Source organism: Theropithecus gelada, chromosome 6 (genome assembly GCF_003255815.1).
Source record: "Theropithecus gelada isolate Dixy chromosome 6, Tgel_1.0, whole genome shotgun sequence".
NCBI classification, from domain to species: Eukaryota; Metazoa; Chordata; class Mammalia; order Primates; family Cercopithecidae; genus Theropithecus; species Theropithecus gelada.
This window is the reverse complement of record NC_037673.1, coordinates 135,436,757-135,464,069: the sequence shown is the minus strand read 5'-3', so window position 1 is coordinate 135,464,069 and position 27,313 is coordinate 135,436,757. Positions and strand designations below refer to the sequence as shown.

At 41.1% G+C, this 27,313-nt stretch overlaps 1 protein-coding gene across 2 annotated transcripts in view; it reads left to right on the top strand.

The window, feature by feature from the left end:
- Nucleotides 1–27,313, top strand: part of SIL1 (SIL1 nucleotide exchange factor) — a 240,040-nt gene that overhangs the window by 115,192 nt on the left and 97,535 nt on the right. The gene's annotated exons all lie outside the window — the stretch shown is intronic.

Here is a 27,313-nt window from a genome sequence, read left to right as displayed (position 1 = left end):
TGAAAATGAATGGACATATGTTGACTTCTTAATAAAAAACCTAATGATTTAACTGTTTTCATTAGTGTGTCCAATGGGTGGTAAAATCTGTATCCAGCAAGCTTTATGTTTATATTTAGTTTTATTTGGAGAAAAATACGTCATTCACAGTCTATTGCCAAGTACAATAATATGTGCCACCCCCCACCTCCAGTAAAGTTGGTAGCTTTCAGTTACGTAAGAAATTATTTTGTTTAAGATCAGAAGTGTAACTATAGGCTTTGGAGACTTGCTGAGAGATGATAGCTATGGCTACATGAGAGAAAGGAATCCTAGGTTTTCAAGTACTTGCTTTTGGTTTTCTAAAGTTTGACTTTGTGTGGGGAAGAAGAAAGTCATTGGAAAATGTTGGTGTAGCCAGTGCGTATTTACTAATGGAGATGATTCCTTCAGACCTCAGAAATGGGGAAAACCCCCTCCCAAGGGCAGTGTATGAATAAAATGGTTGTGAAGTGCTTTTCTTACTTTTTTAAACTTTTGGTTTTAGTTAGTCTTATAAGATATTATTCAGTAGAGTTTAGCTTTCCATTTTGTTCTGTTTGCAGCCACCTGACTAAAATACAGTGCAGTTCATTGTCCCTTTGCCCTTTGTTAGTAAGTTATTTTCTATCCTGTCTTCCTCCATCTCTGAAAGAGTTCTCTTGAATTGTTTGGGAGGGCAGCACATTCTGTACTTGTTTTTATCCATTATTTATGTTTGCATTGAATTATACTCAGCCTTCCTTTCAATTATGGAGATGGCCCTTGAGCTTTTTTGTTTCAGGGAGTTGGGTATCTGTTTTAACAATTAGCTATGGAGAGAACGAATTACCCATAATTCTTGTCCTCAGAAGAGATACAGTGCTAATGGGCCCCTGGTGTCCTAGCTGACTACTCTGGAGAGCCACTGCTCTTGTTTACTCCTTGGCTCAGGGTCTCCTGAATTGGAACTGGCAGGAGGTTCTCAGTGTGGTAAACCAGATTTGAGTCCCCCAAGGGGCCTCTGCTGCAAGGCGCCAGGATTCCGCTCATGTTTGTGCTGCCCATCATGCCTCTCAAAGCCCCTTTTCACCTGATGTTTCACTGGGCCCCCACAATATTCCAGGGATGCACTATTTGTGAAATGAAGATCTACTTATGTGCTGTCTGATATGGCAGTCACTAGCCATTTGTGATTATTCAAATTAAAATTAACATTTAAAAAATTAAAATTCAGTTTCTTAGTGTCACTAGTCACATTTCAAGTACTCAAAAGCCACATGTGAGCAGGGGCTACTGTAATGGACAGCATCGATATAGAACATTTCTGTTATTGCAGCAAGTTCTGTTGGATGGACAGTGATGGTCTAGAGAGTGAATGGCCAATACTGGTCGAGCTTCATTGACTGCTGATGTAACACAGTGTCCCTCTCTCTCACTACATCTCTTAAACAGCTGCTTGGTGACTATCATTATTGTTTGGCAGTTTTGTTAATTGAAAGTCATCAGGTGAAAAGTGCTAGATTTTTCTAGCTAAAGTCACTGGCAATAATGCCAGGTCTCTGCCTCATGTTGCCTGGCATTTGATGTGTGCAATGTGGTAGTGGTTCTTTATCCACTGGGAACGTGAAGAGTTGACATGCAGGTTGTGAGGCCGAGCAGAGAAGCTGCAACTGGTCATGTAACTGGCCTCTGCAAGTTGCCTTGCCTTCTCCTGCTGTTCTGCGTCTCCCCAGCAGAAAGGGGTGGAGAAAGCAGGTCTGGTGGAATCTAAAAGATAAGCTGAGAAAATGCTTAGCTTTCAAGACCTATATTCTGAAAGTCAAGTCTAGAGGGCTTCAGGAGAGTTGGTTCCAGAAATTAAGGCCTTTTTTTTTTTTTTAATTCCTTCAAAACCTGGAATGAGAATTAGGAAGTTTTTTGTCAATTACAATTTTTGCCCATTATAATTCTTTGTAACTTAAAAAAATTTTTTTTGGTAGAGATACGGTCTCACTATGTTGCCCAGGCTGATCTCAAACTCTTGGGCCCAAAAGATCCTCTCACCTTGGCAACCCGAAGTGCTGGGATTACAGGTGTGAGCCACCAGGCTTGGCGCTGTGTAACTATTTTTAGGCAAGGTGAGATTGTTCAAAGAAGAGTGTGTAGTAACCAAATATTATTTGTTTGTGTACCCAGAGATGTGAATGTGAGATTTTGCATGGAAAAATACATCCATATTGCACAAGTGGCTCAGGGCCCATACTAAATATCCCATCTCCCAGTTCCTGTCTGGATGGGTGCCTTCTTGCTCTGTGCTGTAGTTTGTCTGGAGTGTATTAGAGAGAATGAGGATGATGAGGAAGCACAATCATGTATACCACTGCCCTCAGTGCTGCAATCTCCTCCTCCAGAGCATATCATTTAGCCTGGCATAAGCTGAAGATTTGGGCCAAAGAGCTGACTCTGTAACAATGGGATTTGATTAGTAGGATCTGGGGTGTGTTGGGGTTATCAAGTGTCTTTTTGATACCTCTCAACTCCCATCACTCCAGTGACTGTTTTGGTGCCTCTGTGTGGAACTGTGCCCTCTACTCTGCCCTTTCAGGTTGAGGTTTTCTCAAAGAGGAGGCTATTGGGGAAGTTCTTGCTGTGTGGTGAGATCTCTGTTTCTGAGCTTAAGAGGTATGGTAGTAGATGTTGGGAAAAACTAAGGGGGTTAAACAGTTAGTTCCTGAGAGAATTAACAAGGTTGCGAGACTGGAATCTCAGTCCGTAAAACAGCGGTTTAGGGAGATGGAGTTTTGTTGTAGATTGGGTCACTGTCAAGTGTCTAAAAATGTAAAATAACAAGAAGATCTTGGCTTGGGGTTTGGATAATAAAAATGTAGGGGAAATTGAGATATATGTCACGATTTTATACTTTTTGTAGTTTGGAAGTGATTTATTTATTTCATATCCAAAAAAGGAATTGTGTTATATTCATAAAGGTATTATGTATTAAGCCACATGAAATCCCAGACAAATTTGGGAAACAGCTCATTTTTAGATTGAATGTGGGGGAGGGAATAGTTAAAGAACCAGAATTAGCCCTGGGGCAGGGTCGGGGGTGCTGGGGGAGAATTGCTTTTTCCTTTTCGAGACAGTCTTGCTCTGTCGCCCAGGCTGGAGTGCAGTGGCGCGGTCTTGGCTCACCGCAACCTCCGCATCCTGGGTTCAAGCAAATCTTCTGCCTCAGCCTCCCGAATAGCTGGGCCTACAGGCGTGCACCGCCATGCGCTGCTGATTTTTTATATTTTTAGTAGAGACAGGGTTTCACCATGTTGGCCAGGATGGTCTTGATCTCCTGATCTCGTGATCTGCCTGCCTTGGCCTCCCAAAGTGCTGGGATTATAGGTGTGAGCCACTGTGCCCAGCTGAGAATTGGTTTTTTCTTTCTTTCTGGTGACTCTTTTGTTGCTCAGTTTAGGTCACAGTGGTCTTTGAATAAGAGTGACCATTAGCCATACCAATAGAAGGGAAATTGGTTTCTTAGTCCACTGTACTGGTGAAATAATGAAGTGACTATAAATCTGACCTTTTTGACATTGTGTCCTCAGTTTTCTTGTATGTCTACTCACTTGTCACAGGCCCTAGGAATAATCAAATTTACTCCTCCAAATTTGAAATGGAGGAACTCTGAGGTACCATAGCCCAGAGATTGATTGCAGGATGGGGCAAAGCGCAAATGACTATCAGTACCAGCTTTGCTGTTCCCGAGGTCTATATATTCCGCTGTTTTAGTGGCTTTCCATGTAATGCATTTGACTTTTAGCTTCTGTTGCTAAAGTAATGGTAACATATTCTGTTTTCCATTTGTTTATTTATGGTCTTGTTTTCTACCCTTGCAAAACTTGATATAGGTACAAAGCTTCAGAAATGTACACGTATCAGAGTAATAGATAACTCTTATTTTGTTACAAGGCAATAATTTAAGTTGACAGGTTTAGCTGATAACATAAAACACAAGAGAGAAATAGGATCAGTTTATAAATGTCAGCAAAACCCCTGAGAGTGAGTTGCTGCCTTGGACCTGACTCCGGTATTGTTGTTTTGTCTAATACATTACAAAGTGAAATAAACTGATGTGTGTGAAAATCTGGCTGACCAAGATTAAAAGAATAGGACTGTAAATTAGCTGCTTCCCTTATGTCACTTTAAGCAACTTTCAGAAGGGACTAAATGACAGGACATTAGGGTCTTGGGAAGGACTTGAAGTCTAGCTTCTCTGGAATTTCAAGAGGCCAAGAGCATGGATGGGCCTGCTTGGCAGATCGTATTGGGAATGAATCACAACCTGCCAGCTTTCCATGCCCTACTGTGCCTCTTTCCTGGGAAAATGGAACCTTAGAGTGGAGGAGATTGTGAAGTCCAGATGCCTGGAAAGTAGACCTTGTGAAAGGTTATTGCAGGTTCTGTCATTATGACAGCCACAGCCTCCAAAATGAGACTGTGAAATATTTTAGTGATTTGGCAAAACTAAGATCAATTCAATATAATGGGGCATTGACACACAGAATCACCATCTCCCACATAGAAAATAAATATTCCTGCTTTACCTTGACATTTATTCCCCATAAACACATTGGCGTTTATGTAGCATTATCTTATGATCGTGTTTTATTCCCTATGACATGCTCTGTTATTGATGTCTGCAGAGCCAGGGAGGTGGCAGCGACTGTGTAGAGCATCCAGGAGCAGTTGGTTTTTAAGGAACTAGTTTCAGTTTTGCATAGTTAGTAGGAGTGGACATAAAAACTAGGCATACGTATCATTTTCATGCATCTCAGTGGCTGCCACATACTCAGAAAAGTCCTTGGATTATTGCTTTTCATCTGTAGAGTAGTTTGGACTAATGTCCTTGTTTTGAGGTGTCTCCTGCTGCAGAGGGAAAATAAAGTTCTAGGGGATGGGAGTTTTTAAAAAGTCATGCTTCTGTCCATCTGCCTCCAGGCAGAACTGCCCTGAACCCTGTCCAGATTGGTTAGGACACTCTTCTTTCAGAGGTTTCTGTGGATAGTGCTTACAGACTCTGGTTAGTAATTTCTGCTTTTCAGTCACAATGGGTGTTTAGGATGAAACATAACCTCATAAAAAGAGATGCTGGCCAGGCACAGTGGCTCATGCTTGTAATCCCAGCACTTTGGGAGGCCAAGGCGGGCGGATCATGAGGTCAGGAGTTCAAGACCAGCCTGGCAAACATGGTAAAACCCCATCTTTACTAAAAATACAAAAATCAGCTAGACATGGTGGCATGTGCCCGTAATCCCAGCTACTCAGGAGGTTGTGGCAGGAGAATCGCTTGAATCCGGGAGGTAGAGGTGCAGTGAGCCAAGATCGCACCATTGCACTCCAGCCTGGGTGACAGAGCAAGAATCCGTCTCAGAGAGAGAGAAAGAGAGAGAGAGAGAGGGAGATGCTTAGTTCTGAAGGCAAGAGGGGATGAAGGGAAATGATTCCTATGTTTAAAAACTCTTTAATCCTTTCTACTCCCACCTCACAAACTACTGCCAGTGTGGGAGCATATCCTCCCGAAGTACACATCCTCTTTCACTCTGGCTTCCCTGTGCAATCCTTGAGGGTCAGATTGGCTGGTCAGGTGAGGGCTCTGTTCAAGGTCATGTGGTAATAAAGGCATTGAGGTTGAACTCAGCATCTTGTTTGCTGGTTTGCATTTGCACAAGGCCCCTGTTCCCAGACTTCTGGACCATTTCCTTGTAAAGCCTAACCCTAGCAAAATTTTTGTCAGGTATTTCATTGTGAATATATAGGTTATATTTTTATTTATTTATATTATTTGTTAAAAATTGACAGGCAAATTTGTATGTATTTACCATGTACAACATGATGTTTTAAAGTATAAATAGGCCAGCCATGGTGACTCATGCCTATAATCCCAGCACTTTGGGAGACAGAGGTAGGAGGATTGCTTGAACCCAGGAGTTCAAGACCAGCCTGGGCAACATAATAAGATCTTGTCTCTACAGAAAATTAAAACATTAGCTGGGTGTGGTGATGCATGCTTGTAGTCCCAGCTACTCGGGAGGCTGAGGTGCGAGGATCTCTTGAGTCCAAGAGTTCAAGGTTGCAGTGAGCTGTGATCGCACCACTGCATTCCAGCCTGGGTGACAGAGTGAGTTCTTGTCTCAAACAACAAAACAAACTAAAGTATAGCTATGTTTCGGAATAACTAAATCTAGCTAATTAACATATGCATTACCTTACTTAGTTATAATTTTTTTTTTTGGTGAGAACACTTTACATTCTTTCTCTTGGCATTTTTCAGGAATACAATATATTATTATTATTTATGTATTTTGTTTTTGAGATGGAGTTTTGCTCTTGTTGCCCAGGCTGGAGTGCAATGATGTGATCTTGGCTCACTGCAACCTCCGCCCCGGCCTCCCGGGTAGCTGGGATTATGGGTGCCCGCCACCATGCCTGGCGAATTTTTTGTATTTTTACCATGTTGGCCAGGCTCGTCTGGAACTCCTGACCTCAGGTGATACACTCGCTACTGTCTCCCAAAGTGCTGGGATTACAGGCATGAGCGACTGCACCCGGCCACAATGTATTATTAACTATAGTTACCATGTTATACAATAGAGCTCTTGAATTTATTCCTCCTATCTAACTGAAACTTTGTATCCTTTGACCAGCATCTCCCCAGCCTCTACCCCACCTCCTCAACCACCCTAGTCCCTGGTTAACTATGATTCTACTCTCTGCTTCTATGAGATCAACTTTTTTAGATTCCACATGTAAGGGAGATCATGTGTATTTGTCTTTCTGTGCCTGGCTTATTTCACTCAACATAATTCTTCTAGGCTCACCCATATTATTGCAAATGACAGGATTTCCTTATTTTTTATGGTTAAATAGTATTCTATATTTTGTGTATTCTGTTCATGCATTGATGGAGATTGAGGATGATTCCATGTCTTGGCTATTGTGAATAATGTTGTAGTAAACATGGGAGTGCAGACATCTCTATGACATACTGATTTTATTTCCTGTGGTTATTTTCCCAGTAGTGGGATTGCTGGATCATATGGTAGTTTTATTTTTAATTTTTAAAGGAACCTCCATACTGTTTTTCATAATGACTATTCTAATTCACATTCCCATCAGCAGTGTACAAAGCTTCTGTTTTCTGTACATCCTTGCCAGCACTTTTCTTTTGTCATTTTGGTAGTAGCCATTCTGACAGGTGTGAGGTGATACCTCATTGCGATTTTAATTTGTGTTTCTCTGATGATTAGTGATGTTGATCCTTTTTTATATGTATACTTGTTGGCCATTTGTATGTCTTCTTTTGCGAATTGGCTATTTAGGTCCTTTGCCTATTTAAAAACAATAATAATAATAATTATTTCTTTTTTGCTGTTGAGTTCCATATTTATTTTGGGTATTTATCACTATCAGATGTACAGTTTGCAAATATTTTCTCCCATTCTGTAGGTTGTCTCTTCACTCTGTTGATTGTTTTATTTGCTGTGCAGAAGCTTTTTAGTTTGATGTAATCCTATTTGTCTATTTTTGCTTTTGATGCCTGTGTTTTTGGGGGTCATTTCTAAAAAGTCATTCTCAGGCTAATGTCAAGGAGCTTTCCTTCTGTGTTTTCTTCCAGTAGTTTCATGGTTTGGGGTTTTACATATAAGTCTTCAATCTATTTTGATTTGATTTTGCATATGGTATATGCAAAAATATACCAAGGGTCTAATTTCATTCTTTTACATGTAGGTATCTTATGTTGCCAATACCATTTATTGAAGAGACTGTCCTTTCCCCATTTTATGTTTGTGGCACCTTTGTCAAAAATCAGTTGGCTGTAAATGTATGTATGGATTTATTTCTGGTTTTATATTCACAATATACTATTGATTGGTTGAATTCATCTCTATTTCGCAGGATGTGTTGGTATGTGTTTGAATAGTGTATGTTATTGATGACTGGTATTCTGAGTTATTTTTCATTTTAGAACTTATTAATACGTTTTAGGTATATAATTTATAATAGACCCCAATTATAACAGCATATTTTAAAGAAGCCCAAATGGACCCTTCCTACAATAAAATATACCAAATGATTGGTTTGTTTTTTTGCAGCTACCTCCCCTTTTTCTTTTTAAAATGTATGCCACAGTTTTATACTTTTAATAGTTTTGAAGTAATTTATTTTGTGTCTAGAAAATGAATTATGTATTTTTCCCATAAATGTGTCATGTTTTTAGCAACATGTAATCCCAGAAAAATTAAATAAATAAAAATTTGCTGGCCAGGTGCGGTGGCTCATGCCTGTAATTCCAGCACTTTGGGAGGCTGAGGTGGGTGGATCATGAGGTCAGGAGTTCAAGACCAGCCTGGCCAAGATGGTGAAACCCCGTCTCTACTAAAGATACAAAAATTAACCAGATGTAATGGTAGGTGCCTATAATCCCAGCTACTTGGAAGGCTGAGGCAGAGAATCGCTTGAACCAGGGAGGCAGAGGTTGCAGTGAGCTGAGATCACACCACTGCACTCCAGCCTGGGCGACACATACAAAAAAAATTGCTAATAATAAAAGATATGAATGCTCACTATAAAAAAATTCTAATTATAGAAATGTGTAATTTAGGAAGTACAAGGCCTTCTAAGTCCAGTTTCTTCACCAGAGATAACATATACTACTCCTTTAAAACTCTTTTTATTGTAAAATTAAACACAGATATAGAAAATTATACAAAATGTGTAGCTTAATGAGTTATTACCAGGTGAAGTCACACCCAAGTCAAGAAATAGAACATTGCCGAGCACTTCAGCAGGTCCTTCCAACTATAATATTTCCCTCCTACCAAATGTAACCACTCTCCTGATTTTCATAATAATTGCTCCTTTGCGTTTTAAAATAGTTTATGACTAAGTTTTGCACCCAAGACTATAGTTTAGTGTTGCCCATTTAAGAAAAGTTGTTATATCCTTTAAGTCTCTTTGAATCATAGGTTACCTATCTATTCCCCAACCCCACCCCCCGCTTTTTATTTTTCCTTCTTATGAATTGTCTATTGAAGAGCTTAGGCCATTTCCCAGACTAAATTTTGCTGACTTCATACTAATGATGCATTTCAGCATGTTTCTCCAACCTCTGTGTTTCTTGCAAATTGTCAGCTGGATCCAGAGGCTCAATCGGACACAGATTCCATTCCTTTGGGAAAACTATAGGCAGTTTTGTGCTCTTTCATTAGGAAGTGCTTAATGTCTGATTGATTCTCTTTTTGTGGGATTGCAAGATGATGATACTCAAATCTATCATTTCTTTTTTATTTTTAGCTGCATTACTTTTATAAAGAGATATTTCCCCATATATATTATTTTGTCACTCAGTGGTAAAATTCATACAGGAAAGACAGGATCAATGTTTGGTTCTTTTTTCCATATTTACCAGTTTTCAAGATAATGAGTTGATCCTCTGAAGATGATCAATGAAGATGATTCTTTTCCCTTTACAAACTCATAGATTCAAAGCATATTTTATGGGCTTTAATTCATTGTAATTATTACTTTTATTGAAGTTGAAATTGTTTGATTTTTGATCAGTTGAAGGTTTTCTAATGAGTTATTTTCATGTTACTCTAATAGTCTTTGATAGTTTTCTTGCTATCTGGTTTGACAAGATATTCTAAGCTCGTCTTGTACATTTCCTTCCCAGGACTGGAATTAGCCGTTTCTCTAAGAAGTTTTAAGACTACATTCTGGCCATTAGGTCACTCATTACTACTGTGTTGGTCATTTTTTCTAGGCCTTTTCTGTTGACAAGAGATAGGAAATGTATGTTATAATATTCCTCATACATTCAAATGGATACTTCCTATTCATATTCAGGCTGAAAGGGTTTTTATTTAATCTCTTCGATATTACATCTGTCTCTTTTTTTCCCACACTGAGTCCTGATTCTGGACACAGGGGATTATACAATTAGAATATGTAATAATTATACTGATTTGATCTGCCTCATTTTATACATGCAACAGTTTCAGAATGGCAGTAATACTATCCCTGATATGATGACTGAAAATAGCTTAAAACATTTTTTTGTGTGTGCTCTCATTGTTCTTAAGCAGCTGAGTTGTATGTATATTCTCGGAGTATATAGCCATTATATACTTCCTTCCTTTTTAGCCCTTATTTAAGTCATTTATACAAATAACTATATATTTAATGTTTACCACCGGTCTTAGTTATTTTGGTTGTCTGGGATGTATTTTCTAATAAATTCTTCAGGAAGAGCCCATTGACACAATAATCTCTGTGTTTTTGTATGTTAACTTTGTGTTCTTTACATACCAAAGCACTTTGGTAGGATATAAAATCCTTGGCTCACATTTTCTTTCTTTGAATACTTCATCTTCTGCTGGCAGTAGGCTTTGCTGTTAAAAACGCTGATGACAATCTAATTTTCTTTATAAGTTACTTGCTGATTTTTGCTTATATGCCCAAGTGATCTTTTCTTTGCCTTTAAAATACAATTATTTTACTAGAATATGCCTTACTGTTGGACATTCCTGGTAAATATTCTTACAATTTATTATTTCAATACATAGTTTTAAGTATTTTTTTTATTTCAGGAAAGCTTTCTTGAATTATAATACTTTTTTGTTGCTCATTTTTATGTGAAATTAGATTTCTTGAGCTTTTAAAAAGAAACACGGCTTTTGGTATTCTGTTTGCTTATTTAGGGTTTCTTATATTTATGTTAGGTCTTTGTCTTTCTTCATTGTTTATTAGTTTGTTGCACATCTTACTTTTTCCATTTCTGTTTGGTTTTTCCAGTTTTCCTCCTTTTCATGTTCTATTTATCTTATAGGCATTTTCTGTTGTGATTATTTGTTCTTTTATTTCTGATTCTTCATTGAGTTCTAGCACCTCATTTCTTTTTATTTAATTTTTTTTTTTTAGAGGCAGAATCTTGCTCTATTACCCAGGCTGGAGTGCAGTGGTGCTATCATAGCTCACTGCAGTCTTGAGCTCCTGGGCTCAAGTGATCCTACCACCTCAGCCTCCCAAGTAGCTGGGACTGTAGGTGTGCACCACCATTCCTGACTGACTTTTTTTATTTTTAGGAAGGATGAGGTCTTGCTATATTAACCTGGGCTGATCCTGAAATTCTCGTTGCCCAGGCTGGTCTCAAATTCCTGACCTCAAGTGATCCTGCTGCCTCAGCTTCTCCAAGTGCTGGGATTACAGGTGTGAGCCACCATACACAGCCTCTAGCACCTCATTTCTGATTTTTGTTATTGAGTATCTTTTATCATTTAAAAAATGTCTTTAGTGCATTTTGAAATAGGAAATTACAGTCTTTATATGTTTGTGGCCATGTCTTTCTGGCTTACTTTCATTGTATGTAGGGATGTTATTCTTTTCTTTTTTCTTCTTTTTATTATAATTTTATTGTATAGGATTGTACCATAATACTTTCGATTGCTCATTTTTATGTGAAAGTAGGTTTTGTGAACTTTTAGAAAGAAGCATGTCTTTAATTACCTTTTCTAAATTCATAGTGCTTTCTCTTCTCTTCTTTTTTTTTCCTTTTCATTCTGAGTCAAGCTTGAGAAAGTTTTTTCTTCTCTTGTTTTCAGGTAGTGTTCGAAAACATCGCAGCTTGCTTTATGAGGTTTCCTGGCTCTGTTTTCCTCCTCCAGTTTTATCTGGACTCTGTTTCCTTTATTTCTGTCGTCCAAGTCTACTCAGTTTTGATTTCACTTCTAGCCGTATTTTCTCAGTGTGGGGCCCTGTCCTGGTAGGGAGCACTGGTTAATTTTGAGAGTTCAGGGGGCTAGACAGCTGTGGCCCCTTGAAGTCCTACCCCAGACTTCTTGTCCTTGTCCACTGTTAGACATGGGTTCACTTGCTGTTATCCATTGGCCCATTGTAATTTTTAGTGAATCCCTATCAGCTACTTAGGTGTTTTCTTGTTCCTGGGTCTCTCAGCCAACTTGTTGCTTCCCAATACCTTTGCACTTGGTTTTGATAGAAATGTTACTCATGGGTTTAGTTTTGCTATCTAGTCAGAGTCTGTTTTTATGTGAGGATTTGGTAGATTAGACGATGTTGCTTTTGCCACATTAACATATGTTCTTTAAAAAGAAAGATGAAATCATATATGTGCAACGTATTTCTGCTTAGTTTTAGTGATCTTGTTTATGTCAATACAAAGCTCCTTCTTTTTTGTTGAAGACTAATATATTCCATTGAAGGGATATGCTGTATTGTGTAACAGATCCCCTACTGATGGACATTTGTATTATTTCTCATTGTTTACAATTATTGGAGTGCTATAGTGAACATTTTATCCATATATCATTGTGCACTTCTGTGAACATTTCTATTAGATAAATTCCTAGACATAGCATCTGCTGGGTCAGATGGAATGAACAGTTACAGTTTTGATAGATGTTGCCAGATGCCCAAAAGCATTGCACTAATTTATCCTTACCCACAGTTATTAGGATGCCAGTTGCTGCAAGGCCTTGCCATTATTGGCCCAGAGGCTCTTCAAGGTATGAGTGTTTGTATATGTGTTTGGAGAGTGATTTACAGTTTTCTCTAAGAAACGAATGAGACCTATGGACCTTTTTAGAAAAATGTAATTGTATACTTAAAACTTTCACATATAATCTCAGAGGCTTCACCGGCTGGTCTCCAGTAATATTGTTCTTATTCTTGCTTTCCTAACCACCAGCGCCTTCTGCTTGATGAACTACAAAATACTTGAATGTTTAAGGATAAAGAGCAGTTGTAGAGCTGTGACCAATAGTTCATCAATCCTGTTATCAAAGGTGATAATACTCTGAAGCCCATGATGAAGTCTGATGCATGTGGTTTAGTAGTAGTTAAGAACTAAACAACACTTCTCTCCCATTCTCTCCCATACAGCACCACTGTACTCCAGCCTTGCTTGCTTGTTTCTGTCTTTGCAATTCTCAGTCTTTGTATCTTTCTCTAATTTTCCTTGTGGGTTGAGGAGTGATACTGTGGAATTAAAATACATTTAAAAATAAGAAGTTTATTTTCCCCTGATCCCAAATTAAGGCTATCTTTGCAACAATGCATCCTTCTGCCCCACATTTCAGAAAGAGGAAATTGTTTTTCTTTCCATAATGCTCACTCGTCTTTGTTTTAGAACATATACACAATGGACATTCGCTATGTACCAGGCACTCTGCTCAGCCAGCGTAGGGAATATAAAGATGTTCTGACTTCAAGAATAATATAATCTATTGGGGAAAATTTGGCAAGTATTATAATTTTTATGGATTTGTTTCCCTCACTAGGCCAGTGATCTCCTCAAGAGCAGAGAGGCAACATGGCGAAACCCTGTCTGTACAAAAATACAAAAATTATCTGGGTGTGGTGTGCATGCCTGTCGTCCCAGGTACTAGAGAGGCTGAGGTGGGAGGGTCACTCGGACCTGGGAGGTCAAGGCTGCAGTGAACCATGATCATTCCACTGTACCCCAGCCTGGGCAACAGAGTGAGACCCTGTCTCAAAAAAATAATAAATAAAAATAAAGTAAAAAGAGTAGAGAGGCCTTGTCTTACTTTTAATTTTCCAAAAACCTGGCACATAGTAGGTGGTCAGTAAATGTCTGTTTAATGATTAACAAGAAGCCAAATGACTAAGAGAAAATGAATAGAGGAAGTGTCATTAGAGAAGAATAAGCAAGGCACTAGAGATTGAAAGGATGGGAAGATAATGTATAAAACTGTATGGAGTTGTTACTCAAGCTAGCCTATTAAAAATGAACTGTCGCTTGAGCCTGGGAGGTCAAGGCTGCAGCGAGCTGTGACTGCACCACTGTACTCTAGCCTGGGTGGCAGAGCGAGACTCCATCTCAAAAAAAAAAAAAAAAAAATTGAAATTTGACAGGGAAAAAGCAAGGACAGAGGTGGCATTAAGGACTAAGAAAAGCATAGGGGGTGTTTAGCCAGAGCATGGGGTACCTGTGGACGAGGGGCGATAAGGCAGAGAATATCAGCAAGGATTTCAGTAGGTTAGGCAGGCCTTGAACACCATGAGGTAGTATTATTGGTACTTCGGAGGGCAGCAGGGAGCCACTGAAGGTTTGTAAGAAGGAGAGTGCCAACAAGACTGTCCTGGGGGATGCTCTACTTAACTGCAGTGGTACAAGGAGGGAACATTTATCTTTTCAGTGGGGGCTGGGTCTCATGATCTCCTGAAGTTCTTTCTAGCTCAGAATGCTGAGGTCCTGAAGTTATGAGGGATTTGCCTTCTCTTTTTTAAATCTAAAATGGAGGTTTGAAAGAGGATATCAGAGAGATGACTTGTTGGAAACGACTTCTGTCAAAAGGGATCCAGACCACAAGTAGTCAGTAGGGCCTGAATCTGCCTGTGAATAGGAGGGAGCACCAAGGCCAGAGGTTCCAATACTTGGTACTTGGAGAGGACTTGGGAGTGGATAGTGGGTAGAGGGTTTCTCATCAAGTGACAGCGCAGAGTTCCCATTAGTTGCCCTGGATTGGGCATATGAGGGTGCAGCTGGGGGCAGCATCAGCTGTTGTGAGGGTGGGGTGGCGGTGTGAGGCAGGCTGCTTGTTGGAAGTGTGCACAGCCGCAGGTTTGCTGGAGGACCAACCTTGTGTGCATTGGCCCAGAACATCCAGGCCTCCTTGCCCATGCTTGGGTGGGCACCTGTCAGCACAGCCCTCTGAGGAGCAGAAAGCCAGAGAAGGTTAGCTGCTTTTATAAGCTCTTTGGTGCATTGTTGCAAAACTGGCTTAAGTTTGTGACTGAGCTGAGTTTATCAGGAAACCTGAAGCCCTTCTATCTTGTTGCCAGCTGGCAGTTGTGCTCATTTAAATCCTCCCCACATTTGCTTCAGTTTTGCTGCTGGATATGGCCTCTCTGATTTCTATTCTGATGTCTTGGGGAGTGGAACAGAGAATGACCCATCTTAAGTGGGTTTGGTGGCCTGCAGGTTTTGGCTGAGCCACGGAAAGCTATAGTGAGTGTTTTCAATGTGGTACAGGCTAAGTTTAAACAGCTTATTTGCTGCCCTCTCACTTTGGATGCCCCGCAGCCCTCATTGTTATTGAATTTTTTGCAGCCTTAATGAGGCAGCCTGACATGAATATTCTAAAAAATCATGTACTTTTCTTTCCTCTGCAGAACTCAATCAAGTATGTATTGAGAGCCGATTAACACTCAGTTTGAGCATCTGTCATGGCATGGCCCTGGTCTCTTTCTCATAGCTGGGAAAACTGAACAAGTCACAGAGAGGCAAGAGCCAGGCAGAGGACATTATTGAGAACTCTCTGGTGTCAGCCCTGAGCATCTCCTATGCGTGATCTCTTATTCCTCACAGTGAACCCTGTGAGCCCTGTGAAGTGGATACTCTGATGCCCATTCTGCAGATGAGTCATAGGTGTTATTTGCTCAAGGTCTCGGAGCTATTAAGTGGTGGAACTGGACCTGGAACCAGATCTTCCTGAGTCTTTGCCCTCTATCACCAGGCTGAACAATTGCCTAGGTCATCCAAGTGCTAAAGGCTGCAATTTCTTCCAGTGAAACCAACAATACAAGTGAAGAAAGCAAAGCACAACACTACTTCCTAGGTCTCTCGATACCAGTGATCCAAAACTTTAAGCTAAAAGGCAGAAAATTGGGATTATCTTACTCTTTGACAGGTGAAAGGAGGCCCAGGTGACTAACCTCGTTTTGTTAAAGTTGCCTGTATTTAAGGAGGCGGGGATCCCCCAATGGGAGATGGACAAGGACTTAAGACCAGTTGTTTCTATGACTGCCATCTCTACACTGTACCTGTTGCTTCATCTGCCTCTTCTCCCACTCTGATTGGCATTTTCACCTCCCTGATCCCTGCACCCATCACCCCCCAACAATAAATGAAATAGATGTGGAGTCCCATCCTTTAGAGCTGGTCTAGAGAGAAATTCTACCCTAAGAATTTTGCTGCAGGCATCCCTGTGGATTTTTTCCCTTTTCATTGCTGGGAGTATCCAAACTGAGGGGCTTTTGTGGCAGGGCCACTAGGGAAATTGTAGAGGTCAGTAGTAGCTGATACTGGTCTGAAATAATTCATAGAACCATGTTTGTCTGTGGAGGTAACAGATGCTGTAAACAAGAACAAATAAGAGCCAATTATGATGTCAGGATTCCTGGGGACTGATAGGGTAGGAGAAAAAAAAGATTAAAAATTGAAGCACAATATCTTGGCACTTTGTTTTTTTAACCCTCTTATTAAATTATGACTTCTGTTTGAGGAAAATAAATGAGAACAAAGGGTATGTTTAGAATACAATCTCTGTTTTAAATTTGACTAATGAGGGGTTTTAGCACTTTCATTTGGGTCTCAGTCAACCTGTATTCAGAGTGTCAATTAACCAATAAATATTATGAAAAACAAGAGTCAGAAATGGTTGCACCACTCCTGCTAATGAGCTGCTAATGAAATTGTGCCTGGGTGGGAAATGCAGGCACTCTGGAATCCTCAAGAGTCTTCAGAAAATGAGCAGTAGTGGTGCTAAGGCCTCTGGGAAACAGACACATTTAACTCCTTCACTTCCAATTTGCCAATTTGTTTCTTTCGTTATTATGAAGTAAAGCTCACTATCAGTATCTCAGGGTTAATTTCAATTATAGTGACAATTTTTTTTTTTTTTTTTTTTTTTTTTTTGAGACGGAGTCTGGCTCTGTCGCCCGGGCTGGAGTGCAGTGGCCGGATCTCAGCTCACTGCAAGCTCCGCCTCCCGGGTTCACGCCATTCTCCTGCCTCAGCCTCCCGAGTAGCTGGGACTACAGGCGCCCGCCGCCTCGCCCGGCTAGTTTTTTGTATTTTTTAGTAGAGACGGGGTTTCACCGTGTTCGCCAGGATGGTCTCGATCTCCTGACCTCGTGATCCGCCCGTCTCGGCCTCCCAAAGTGCTGGGATTACAGGCTTGAGCCACCGCGCCCGGCCTATAGTGACAATTTTTAAAACTGTATTTTTGACTCAGTAATTTCTAAGTGGGATTAGAGAGCCCGAAGAGCTATAGCCATGCTGTGGTGTACCCCCACCTGCCTCACCTTTGGTTTCTTGGCGATTTCCTTTCTCTTCTAATTTTCTCAGGTACTTTCTCAATCTCCTCACCCCCAACACATACTTCCGTGTGTATGTAATTGAAAACTGAATGAAGTCTGAATGTGTCCAAGGTTTTGTACGGGTGAGGGAAGCAGGTGGGACTTGGGGAGTTTGTCTTAAAAACAGTGAAATGACAGGAGCTAGTGGACCACAGCAGTCAGCTGGGTTATTGAAGATGAGATTCCCGACATGGATATGAAAGCCCAGGTACTCTGATTAAGGGACTGGGCCATACCTATTAGTCTCACTTACTGGGTCTTCCTCTAAGTCCAAGAGGATCATGGGACACATTGAGGGTGGAGATCAAAGGGGAGCGGAGGCATCAACTGGCTAGGAAACAGGTGTGAGACACCCAGGATGGCTCTGCACATGAAAGTGGCCCCCTTCACCCCTAGTTTTCTTTATTCCATCCCTGGATGTATTAAATTCGGGGGCTGTGGTAGGCCCCCGAGGCTGGTGGAAGGAGTGAGTAACTGCACGTGCTTAAAAGTCTGATGCTTTTCTCAGTAGGAGGGCTGGCAGGGCCACGACAAGATGCCTAGTTTTTCTGATGAAAATACTATCCTTTACTGCTGTCTCAATCTTCATTTCCTACCCAGTCCTCTGGTTCAGGCTTTATTATGTCTGATTAGGACAATTATAACAGCCTGCCAGGTGGCCTCCCTGCTTCTTGTCTGCCTGTTTTATATGCTGAGCTCCAGGTGCTTCATGTGGAGTTCCTCATTGCTTGCTTGAAAGCTGTTCTCTGGACTTGGAAATCTAAGTGCTGCTACTTCTCTCCCCATTTACTTCATACTTCTCAATGGCAGGCATTGGTCTTGTTCACGGTAGTATACTTCCCAGTGCCCAACACAGCAGTGGCCCTTTGTGGGCACATGGTAAGCTGTGGCAGAAGGAATGCCTGGAAAAGAGCAGACTCTTGCCCAGTCCTCAGGAGATGCTTGTGGACTAGCCAGTTATGGAAAGAGGCTCACCATGTCCTAGATGTGGTTACTTTGAGCCTTGTCCCGATGATGGTTCAAGGTACCTCTCTCACTAGAAATCTAAGTAGCATTGATAGTCCTCATCTGTGGAAAGCATTACTCTTGTGTATTCTGTGTAGAATGGTTGGTGACCGGCTGTAGTTTGTCCTCCTTGAGGACTGGAAAGGAGATGTGGGTTAGGGTGCTGTGGATGAGACTTTGGAGGGTAGTGGGGTAGTGGTAGAAGGGTATGGTGGGAGCTGTCAGGGTAACTTTTCCCTGGGGGAAACTGGAGTCTTTTGTTCTGAGCGGCTTTCATGCAGCTTGGGGATTTCTGCCCTTGCCTGGAAGCCATGCTGGAGAACTCTTCTAAGGCCTGGCCCAGATTTTAGATTCTCTATGATTCAGAGTAAAAATAGGTTTGGAGAATATTCCTATTTTTCTCAGTTTGTCTTTGTTTAGTCCTTCTAAAAAATACATAAATATAATTATGATCCAGAATGGCTCATTATGTATTTTGCTATTTAAAAAAAAAGGTCTCCATTTTTGGTTCCCTTAAAAACACAGTAACTTTAAGTGTTGTTTCAGGGATCAGCACCCTAGAGAGGTTTGTGCATGTTATTTGTTACTGGTTCCGTTCGAGTCCTGGAGACAGGATAGATGCTCATTTGTATAAGGCAGGGATCTTGCCAGGACTTGTTTGGGTGTTTTGAATAAAGCAGCAGGAGGAGAGGGTTTTGGTAGTCATGGCAACTGGGCCTGTAAAGTCTCAGCTCTGACCAGCCCTAGTTAGGAGCTTGGAGGCCCCAGTGAGGTGAGTGGCATTGCTTCCTGTTCTGTATTTTTGTATTCCTTTTGGTCTGGGGAAGAGGGAGCTGGCATTCAAGCTGACATTTCTGGAGGCCTACTGTGTGCCTGGAGCTGAGCTTAAGCTGTGGGCACAAATAATTGGTTCCTGCCCTTCAGAAACTCAGCATAACCGGGAGTTTTTACTCTTCACACCTACCTATAGGACTTGACAAATAGGCTGTCTTTGCTTCATCCGGGTTGACATTTACCTTTTTGGGCTGTTTTGGGGACTGCTTTTTCTGGCGTACTTTTTATTTCTTCTGAGCACTGACACAGTTCTTTTTTCATTTGTTCTTCACAACAGTGTAGCACATTAGGGAAAACAGACATGATAAATTCTTTTCAGTTGACACATAAGGGCATGAAGATTCAGAAAGATAAAGGAATTTGGCTAGATTCACCCAGCCAACAAAGATAGCCAAGTGAGGAGCAGAGTCCCAGGCCTTGTGGCACGGCCAGCTGGGGCAGCCTCTGGCTTTCTGCCATTGTGTCCACGTATGACTGGAAGTCCCTGGAGCGGGGAGTTTCCAGGCAGGAGCCTATGGAGGACATCCTGTCCTTTTCACCCCTCCTGAAGTCCCATAACTACCAAAGCTCTTAATGCCAAGGCAGCCCCAAGAGCACCATGCATTCATTCCAGTTGGCCTGTCCTGGTTGAAGCAGGGCAGCTAGGCTCCACAGCAGCCTCACTGTGGGCACCACCTGAGGAGGCCCTGTCACTGGGAGTCCGGGAGGGACAAGTTGCTAAGCACTGGGCACTGGGATGAGTTGGAGCAAAGACAGAGCCAGGTATAATTTGTTAATAGGTAAAACTGTCATTTCAGCAGTTATAAACTGGCCATATGTTTTGTTTGCTTTTTCTGTATTTAAACTGGAATACTTTTAGAAGGGGCATTTTTCACAGCCCTCACCATTCTTGTTTTCTTACAGATGAACCTTCTCACTCTCTTGCCTCCTACCTCCTGTGGGCATTTGACATGGCTCCTACCTCCTGGTCACTATTTCCTGCCCGTCCTTCTGCCAGGGTTCCTCTTGTCCTGGTGCTTCATGGCCTTAGATTTCCTAGGCTAATTTTCCTCTTCCTGACATTCCGAGAACTGCACTCCTGGGTCTGTGTCTAGGCCCTGAGCCTTAGTTCTCTTTCCTGGCCCCTAGAAATATTTACTGTCACATTGAACTGTGTCTGTTAGACTAATTGCTGTTCAAGGATTTACAAAGAGATGGTGGAGGAATACATTTCTCCAACCACTTTGTTGAGATATAATTTATATACTATCCAATCCACCTATTTAAAGTGTACAACTGGAATAATTCTCAAATGTCCTAGGGAAGATTGGTAGAATGGAGAGGTGGTTTCTAGGCTGTGGTGTTTTATGGACCAGAAAAACTTAAAAAAAATTTGGAGGACTAAGGCCAACTTTTTATTTTGCTGAGTTAAGGGCCTTAACATGGAAACAACACACTATCTACCATCATTATCTCATTTTTTTAAAAGGACATTTTAACACAAAAAAGAAAGTATATAATTTCAGAAAAAACTTATTTACATTGGGCACTTTTAATTTCTTGTTTCAGGACCATTGGAATGAATGCCACAATAAACAAAACACCTCAAAGCCTGGTGGCTTAAAAAAACAGTAACTATCCAAAAAAAAAAGTATGTAAGAGAACAGAACACTGTTCTTTTTGTATAGCTCTGACTCTTAGAACCACAGTAATAGTTCACATACTCTTCATAGGCTAACCAAATAAATAGTTAAGCCAACCAGGATATGGAGGGGCAGGAGCCATAAAATGGAATACAATACTAACAAATGAACTGAGCATTACTAATTAATAACATAACCTTAATGAAGTGGACAGAGAAGAACTAACCCAAGTGACTTTGTGAAGCAGTATTTTGACCAGGTACTGTAAAGCTAAAATCAGAACTGTATGTACATGCTGTAATCTAGTTTGGTAAATGTATTTCTCACAGGGATATGGGTTAACAGTTTTGAAACTAGTTTATTTGTATACTAGAACAAAAATATATTGTAGATAATAAGAGCAGGTTTCTCAGTGTTAAAGAAATTATAAATAAGTAAAGTGAGAAGACTAATGAGCCCATGTATTAGATTGGAATCTGAAGTATCAGTATAAACTTGTAGTTAAAAAAAAAATACAGATAAATAGACATAGAAATACAGATGTGTGGAGATATACACACAACAGTAACATCACAAGAAATATAGGTATGTGCATGTATATAGATGTCTGTATGTATATATATGCGTACATCTGTTAATGTCCTCTTTTGTTACTTTTGGCACAGATTATTAGAGAAAGTGAACTCAATGTCCCTTAAACATTAATGACTGATGATTACATGGAGGCCCTGAATGTTATTCTAAACCATATTTGTATATGTGGTTAGAATATATGTAATATAATATTCTAAACTATATATATTAGTTCCCATGCTGCTAATAAAGACATACCTGAGACTGGGTAATTTATAAAGGAAAGAGGTTTAATGGACTCACAGTTCCACATGGCCAGTGAGGCCTTACAATCATGGTGGAAGGTGAATGAGTAGCAAAGTCATGTCTTTACGTGGCAGCAGGCAAAAGAGTGTGTGCAGGGGAACTGCCCTTTATAAAACCATCAGATCTCATGAGGCTTTATTCACCATCACAAGAACAGCACAGGAAAGACCCACCCCCATGATTTAATTACCTCCTACCAGGTGGCTCCCACGACATGTGGGAATTAGGGGAGCTACAATTCAAGATGAGATTTGGGTGGAGACACAGCCAAACCTTATCGCCGTATATATACACAAATGTATGTATGTATATGTGTGTGTGTATATAATTTGTATTGTTTATAAATTACCCAGTCTAAGGTATTTTGTTACACACACACACACATATTTCTAGCTCCGCCTACTGAGAGGGCTTAGAAATACCAACACCCTAGTAGTAATGAACACACCCAGCATCCAGATCTTGGCTTCTAAACACTGTTCTCCAATTTAAAAAAAAAAAAAAGAAAGAAAGAGAAAACAAAAAACCAGGGCTCTTGAGAAGTGGCTGATTCCAGGACTGGGGAAAGGGAAATACAAGATGAACCTGGAACATATTATGGAATCAGAAAGTAAGCAAATACTTTTAAAAAGAAAATGATTGTGGGGAGGAAGGATTTTTCAAAGGAATATAAGAGCCAATCTAAAGGCACTTCTGATTGCTAAGGCTGAAACAATTTGAGCAACAAGATAAGTAATAATAGTGTTGGACCCATAGAATAAAATATCCATGAGTTCATACTAATATAAATAGAGGCATTACAATATTTTCTTGCAGTGAAATAAATCCCAATTAATAAATGTGTAAAGAAGGAGGGAAGTAGCAAATTGCCATTAGATGATTACCACAGTGGTAATTGTTGCAGATGGATTCCCCTAATGGCATGCAATGGTTTTTAGAGTAAAGGGATGGATTTGTATAATCTGAAAGTATTTCCCCCATGATTTTTTTTTTTTTTGTAATTTGATGGTTTTTTTTGTAGTATATCCACAGTGTTGTGCAATTACTGCCACTGTCTAACTCCAGACCAACAGTGGTCAATCCTCATTCCTTCCTTCCTGCAGCCCCTGACAGCCATTGATCTACTGTTTCTATGAATTTGTCTATTCTGCACATTTCATGTAAAAGTAATCATATGATACATGCTTTTTTTTGTCTCTGGCTTTCACTTAGCACAACATTTTCAAGGTTCATCAATGTTGTAGGATGTATCAGTATTTATGGCTCCTTTTAATGGTGAATAATATATGGATATACTACTTTTGTTTATTCATTTATCAAATGATGGACATTTGGGTTGTCCCCTGATACTCAATATGATGGTATTAGAAGGTGGGGCCTTAAAAAAAGGAGGTGATGAGGTCATCAGAGTTCCACACCCCATGAATAGGATTAGTGAAGAGGCTTGAGGATGCCTCCTGGCCCCTTCTACCATGTGAAAACACTTAGAAGGCACCTTCTATGAGGAACAGGCTCTCACCAGACACTGAAACTGCTGGTGTGATCTTGGACTTCCCAGTCTCCAGAACTGTGAGCAATAAATTTGTATTGTTTATAAATTACCCAGTCTAAGTTACTTTGTTATAGGATCCCAACGGACTAGGACACACTCTAAGAAAGCCATTAAAGCAGATGCTTTTGGTTCCCTGCCCAGACTCCCTGGGATCTCCTTTTCCCATAGGGAGTGTTTCTTCCCCAGCTACTGTGGGGGTTCAAGACTCCCTCTTGCCACCTGTTCCTGGACCCTCTGAGGAGTCAAAGCTTCTTTGCCCAGAGCTTCTGCCTCCACCTGCTCTGGTAGCTTGTGGCCTCTGACTGCCAGGAGGGCGTAGGTGGGGGTACAAAGTCCTCCCTGCCTCCTCATTTCCTGTCAACTGGAGAGCATCCCTTAATAAACCATGTGCACATGAAGCCCTGACTTGGTTCTTCTCCATGGGTGTCTCATCCTTCTTAGACCAGAAGGCTAGCAGTGATGTTCTTCTCATGATGATTGCAGAATACAATACAACCATGCAAGCACATTTCAAACATCTGTTTGTGGCCCATTTGTCAGCATCCCACTGGCCAACGCATATGATAAGCAAAATCCAAAGTCAAGGTGTGGGAAGGCACACTCTGCAATGGGAGGAACTGTAAGGTCACATGGCAGAGAGTGTGACAAGCAGGGAGGAAGAAAACAGGTGACAATGTTGCAGTCTACCATAGATTACCCCCAACCAAGAAAACAAGAGTTGTTATCTGGGTCCTGGCCTGTGACTGAAGTCAGTGACAGTCCCAGTGGGAGTCAAAATTCAAGCGTGAGGTGGCCTTACTCAATATGGACAGGGCTTTTTGCTTGATACGGACAGGGTTTTCTAGGCTAGGATACCGAGCCTTGGGATCAGCTCTGAAGGAGCCAGAGGTGGGAAAACAGACACTGTAGGCTTTGCAGACCTGTTTGCCTTCCTGGATCCAGATATTATTTTCTGCCTGTCCCCTTGCTCTCCATCCCCCTAACTCGTTACCTGTATGTATCTTGTTTTCTTTTTGCTCTGATTTGCCCTTCCCTTGTGTTCTGGTACATTTTCTTCTGTTGCAGGGGCTCTTGAAGGATGCAGGTCAGATTATACTATCTTTCTAACTTGGACATTTCCCCAGTGGAGAAGTATTTGAAATACTGCATTTCCTGTTGCTTTTGCCACTGCTGCTGCCATGACGTGTTTAGTATATTATAAATGAGCACAACCTGTATTTTGAGTTAATGCTATTGTGGTTGCTCTTGCCCCCTGTGGTGGCTTATGTGAAGGGAGTAATTTTGGAATTTTCCTCAAAATAACTTGATTCACATAAGATCCTAGCCTCTTTTTCGGCGAGCTTAGCACATTATAACCTATTACGTCTGAAGCTTATAAACTCACATGCTTTTTTCTTTTCCACTTCTAACTTTGATCAGAAGTTTGAAAATTTAAAATACTATTTTTATTATATTACTAGTATTAGTACCATTATTACTAAAAATAACTATTAATATGACTAATTACTATTATAACTCTACCTGCCCTAGTAAAAATCCTTCTTGGCCTTTCCATATAACTCTAGGTCAGCTAGGAATTCCCTCTTTCATTTAAACATTTTCACTCAACAAATGATTATTATTTTTTTAATTTAGAGACAAGTTCTCATTCTGTTGCCCAGGCTAGAGTGCAGTGGCGTGATCATAGCCCATTGCTGCCTTGAACTCCTGAGCTCAGGCGATCTTCCCACCTCAGACTCCAAGTGGCTAGGACTATAGGAGTATGCCATCATGCCTGGCTAATTTTTTTATTTTATTTTTTTTGTACAGATGGGGTCTCACTATGTTGCCCAACCCCTGGCCTCAAGTGATCCACCTGCCTTGGCCTCCCAAAGTGCTGGAATTACAGGTGTGAGCCACCATACTCAGCTAATTTTAAATTTTTTTCTAGAGATGGGATCTCATTGTGTTGCCCAGGCCGGTCTCTAACTCCTGGGCTCAGGTGATCCCCTCACCTCAGCCTCCCAAAATGCTGGGACTATAGGCAAGGGCCTCCTCACCTGACCAACAAATGATTATTGAGAGTTCATTATATGCTAGGTCATGTGATAGACCCTGAGGATAAAATGGTGAGCATTAATATTCACCAGATAAATAAAAAAACTAATGTGTAATTACTGATGGTGATAAGTGCTATAAAGGATTCATGGTGCTGTGAAATCTTTTGGAGGCAGGTAAATCTAGTGTGAGAAAATAGAGGATGCCTTTCAGAAGAAGTGACTTTAGCTGGGATTGGAAGGATGAGGAGATGGAGGCTGAGTGTGGGAAGAGGATTCTGGGCAAAGGGAACAGCACATGGAATGGCCCCCTGGTAGGAGGTAGCATGGTTCTTTCAGAAGGATGGAAAAAGACCAATGTGCCTAGAGCATAGGAATGAGGAGTGGACAAGGCTGGAGAGGCAGGCCAGGGCTAGATACTGCAGGGCCTCATTGACCAGGGTGAGGATTTTCATCTTTATTTTCAGAACAGTAGGAGGCCATGAAACGGTTTGAAGCAGGAGAATGACATAGGTTTGGTATTTTGGAAAAGAAAAAATCAGTCACTGTAAAGAACAGTTTGATTGGGAGGTGAATCAGGGAGGCCAGTTAGAAAGCTATGATAGGGTCTAGATGAGAGATGGTGATGGTTCAGACAAAAGCAGTGGGGGAAGATGGAAAGAAGAGTATGCATTCAAGACACACATAGCAGGAAAAATCAACCAGTTTGGGAGGTAGATTGGGTATCAATGTGGTAGAGTAAAGGGGGATGGCAGGGATGATGTGTTTAGCATACATCCAGGAAGGGACTATTGTCTTGTCAGTTTGGGATCTCTCCAGGTGAGGCAGCTTTTCCCCTTCAAACATTCAGAGATTAGATTAGTACTAAAGAAATTACCTCTTGCCCTATGATCATAGGAATAGGATAGAAGTTGCCAGTTTTGTTATTCTTGCCAGTATTCAGCCTCATCTCCTCCCAGAACCATCTTCTGCAGCTGTTTGATGAATATTTTCCTATCCTAGGAAGATGAACCCAGGCTTCCTGGTGGTACCAAGCCAGCAACCCCCACAGCCCTTCCAGTTAGTTCTGTGGCCTAGTCTCTCCTCAGCTTCTGTGGCCTATTGGGTTCTGTCTCAGTGCATTTGCGCGTGGGGCTTCCTTGCTATGGTATTCCCTTTATGCCTAGTCTGGGACTCACTTTTTGCTTCATTTGACTCCTAACTTTATCAGGAGGGCCACCCCAGAGAAGGATTTTTCCACTGCACTCTGAACATTTTTTTTTTGAGACAGAGTCTCACACTGTTGCCCAGGCTGGAGTGCAATGGCGTGATCTTGGCTCATTGCAACCTCCGCCATTCAGGTTCAAGCAGTTCTCCTACCTCAGCCTCCCAAGTAGCTAAGATTACAGGTTCCTGCCACCACATTTGGCTAATTTTTGTATTTTTAGTAGAGATGGGGTTTCACCATTTGCCAAGGCTGGTCTTGAACTCCTGACCTCAGGTGATCCACCTGCTTTGGCCTCCCAAAGTGTGAGCCACCATGCCTGGCCTGAACATGTTTTTTATCCTTGAAAATAATGGTTGGGGTTAGAGGGAAATCATTATGCACATACTTCTATATACTGTATGTAGTTTCCCATTTTTTTTAAAGTAAAACAGAAACTCCCTACTGAAGTGGGGTGGCAGGAACAGAAACAGCATGGTGTGCAATATCCTTGTCTTCTTGATTGGGAATAGAGTGACTGGTGGAACTCAGAGTTTTCTCTGGGCCTCCCAGAATTGAGAAAACTGTTGACTACTTGCCTATATCATTATCCTTCTATTCTTGAGTTTACCTGATTATTTGAGAGAACTTGTGCTGTGTGCTTCCTTGGGAGGAATTTTTTCTGAAAGTCATTGATTTGGTTTCTTAAATCAAACTTAACACCAGCAAGGCAGTGCTATCCTCTGGCAGGATAAAGCAGAGTCAAAGTCCAGATGTCAGAAGCACATCTTTGCTTCAAATCTTCCATCTCCTGAAAAGCCTTTTCCCTGAAATTCTCCATCCCTACAGCAGTTTCATGAATGAATGAATGGGTGTAGCATTCCATTTGTAGTATGTGCTACTGCACCGTTGCTTTTTAACTATACTTGAGTAGTTTTGTGCAGTGCATAGGAATAGCCCATCGATTCACAACACTTGTTTTTCCTAGCTATGGATCAACTCCATAGATAGGTGGGTGTAGGTTTTCAGTTTCTCTTGGCTCCACTCCCTGCCT